Genomic DNA, 3,456 nt, shown 5'->3' with positions numbered 1-3,456 from the left:
AGTTTTCTTACATAACACAGACCCACCTGCCCAGGGATGGAACCACCTACACTGGACTGGGCCTTCCTACATTAGTTAGCAATCAAGAAAATGTTCCACGGACATGCCTGCATACCAATCTGACCTAGGTAATTCTGCAGCTGAAATTCTCTCTTTCCAGATGACTCTGAGTTGTCTGAAATTGAAAATAATCGAGGAAACTGGGATTGCATTGAGTGTCTATACTGATGTGAGAAGAAATCACATGACAATATTGACGTTTCCACCATTTAAACAAAGTATGACTATTTCTACACTCAAGTCTTCTTTAATGTTGTCACAGTTTACATATATTTGTTTCTCTATAATTCCTGGGCACCTGTGCTTAGATTTCTTTCTAAGTACCTGATGTTTTATCCTGTTATCTATGAGAACACTTTAAAGCTTTAAAATTTTTTTTCTTTTTTTTCTTTCTAGTTATTTAATTTATGAAGATTTTTGAAATTATTCAAAATTTCACTTATTTGTTGAGAAAACAGAATCTTTCCATTACAGGATTATTATTTTTAGTGTCTTTTTTTCTTTTTTTACTAGATATTTTCTTTATTTACATTTCAAATGCTATCCCAAAAGTTCCCTATACCCTCCCTCCGCCCTGCTCCCCTACCCACCCACTCCCACTTCTTGGCCCTGGCATTCCCCTGTACTGGGGCATATAAAATTTGCAAGACCAAGGGGCCTCTCTTCCCAATTGATGGCCAACTAGGCCATCTTCTGACACATATGCAGCTAGAGACATGAGCTCTGGGGGTACTGGTTAGTTAATATTGTTGTTCNACCTATAGGGTTGCAGATCCCTTTAGCACCTTGGGTACTTTCTCTAGCTCCTCCATTGGGGACCCTGTGTCACATCCAATAGCTGACTGTGAGCATCCACTTCTGTGTTTGCTAGGCCCTGGCATAGTCTCACAAGAGACAGCTATATCAGGGTCCTTTCAGCAAAATCTTGCTGGCATATGCAATAGTGTCTGGGTTTGGTGGCTAATTATGGGATGGATCCCCAGGTGGGGCAGTCTCCAGATGGTTCATCCTTTGTCTTAGCTCCAAACTTTGTCTCTATAACTCCTTCCATGGGTATTTTGTTCCCTATTCTAAGGAGAAATGAAGTATCCACACGGTGGTCTTCCTTCGTCTTGATTTAAAAAAAAATTCTAAGAGTTTAATAACAAAACAGAAAACTCGGCTTCTTTTCTATACTGATTTTTGTATCTAGAAATACCGGTGAAGTCACTTAGGATCTGTAAGTATAAGTTGTAGACTGTTCAATCATCTGCAATGATTACATCTTACACAAATACTTAGTTCCATTATTAAAACCTGAACCTTTTTTTGTTTTTGTCTTATCCCACTGCACAGTATTGAGCAGAAACCTTAACTGACACTAGCCTTTCCCCCCGGCCCCATGCTCACCATGAAGAAGTCCTAACAAGTCACCATTAATTACACCTTGCTGTTTCCTGATTTTTCTTGCTTCTCTAGAAAACCTGTGTCTGTCTCCTTTCAAGTGTCATCTTTCCCAGCCTAAGTTCCCTGTCTCTCTACCCACGCATTTCATTAGAGTGTTGTTTATTCATAGTTGATTCTAAGGGGATGCTTTGATATTTTCTGTAGTCAGTTACAGGAACTCACACAGTGTCTAGCACAGAAAGAAATCAGGCAAAGAGCTAATGGATGAGTGCTTGCAGGGTGCGGTGTGGTTGTCTTTCTTTCCTGGGGATGCTTTTGGTGTACTTGCTCCATCCTCATAGCATAGCCAATGTTTTCATTTAAAAGGGGGAAATTCGAGGAACAGACTGAATGGAATTCATTATAAAGTGTTACAAACCAGGAAGAAACTAACTGTGGGCAATGTGTGTGGTTTCCCTTCTCCCAGAGGGAAGGCCTATAAATCCTCACTCTAGTGAACATCAGGGAGGCCAGAAGGCTTGCATCTGCCAACCAAATATACATGGAAAAATGCACAAATCACATCCAAACAGAATCTTTGAAAAGAAAACCATGTTTTTGTTGTTGTTGTTGTTGTTATATTTTTATTTTGTTTTGTTTTGGTTTGGTTTGGTTTGCTGTTGTTGTTGTTGTTCCTATCAATAGTCATACCTAATGAATAAGAGTCATTTTCCAGCTCTTGGCTTCTCCTTCAGTCTGGGTTCCATGGCAATTGCAGTGGGGAGCAAAATCAGCAGTAACATAACAACAGGGAACATGAGCCAGAGAGAGCTGATTCTTACTGATATAAACCATTGTGCCTTGAAGACTTGAAGGTTTACTTTCTGCCCCAAGTACATTACAACCTAAACTTGGAGGTCAGCTTCTCTGTTCCTCTGAAGTGCACAATTGCAGTTAACTCAGATCATCTCTTACTGTTCAATTTTATGTGAATCTGTACGTGAAGGATGAGACTATGTGTGCGCATCTCTCTACACATGCAGAGGTGACAGGAGGTAAGAGGAGGACCTCACTTGTCATGACCATTCACTCTTTCCCTTTCCCTATGAAGACAGGTCTCTCACTAACGCCTGGAGCCAACAAGCTCCAGCAATCCTAATGTCCCTGTACCCAATTGCCCTTCTAGTGTTGGGGTTACAGTCACAGGCATGGTCACACATGTTTTTTTTTTATATCGGGTCTAGAATTTGAGTTCAGCTACTCATGCTTAATGCTCTTGTCCATTGACGCATCTCCCTCAGCCTCATTTAAAAACTTAACACTTACTATTTAGTGATATATAAGATCTCTCTATTGAAATAAATGAGTACCCTTTAGCTTTCCAAAATTAAGTTCAAAGTGTGTAAGTAAGGCAGAAGCTGCCAGTTGTCTAGTAAAATATGCATATGCTTATGTTGCCCTTATAGGCCCACAGTATTCATAAAGACCATATTCCTATAGCCTCAATATTAACAGGGACAATATCCTAGAGCCTTAATGTTAACAGGAGCAATGTCTTAGAGTCTTACTGTTTACAGGAGTACTACTTCTAGCTAACTCATTAACTTTCACAGATCCCTTGCACAAAACTCAGTCTGATAAAAAAGAAAACCAGCAGAATACTTCTAAGTAGAGATTCTGGGAAATTGTTTTTCCGACAAGTGGGACAGGCTTCTGCTTCGTGTCATTTGCCTTGTGCTTTTCCTAATTATTCTTTTACTCTTCTCCTTTTTTATTAGATATTTTCTTTATTACATTTCAAATGCTATCCCGAAAGTTCCCTATACCCTCACCCCATCCTGCTCCCCTACCCACCCACTCCCACTTCTTGGCCCTGGCATTCCCCTGTACTGGGGCATATAAAGTTTGCAATACCAAGGGGCCTCTCTTCCCAGTGATGGCCGAAAAGGCCATCTTCTGCTACATATGCAGCTAGAGATATGAGCTCTGGGGATACTGGTTAGTTAACCCCTTCAGCTCCTTGGTTGCTTT

The sequence above is a fragment of the Mus caroli genome, chromosome X (genome assembly GCF_900094665.2).
Source record: "Mus caroli chromosome X, CAROLI_EIJ_v1.1, whole genome shotgun sequence".
NCBI classification, from domain to species: Eukaryota; Metazoa; Chordata; class Mammalia; order Rodentia; family Muridae; genus Mus; species Mus caroli.
This window is presented reverse-complemented; position numbering follows the sequence as displayed.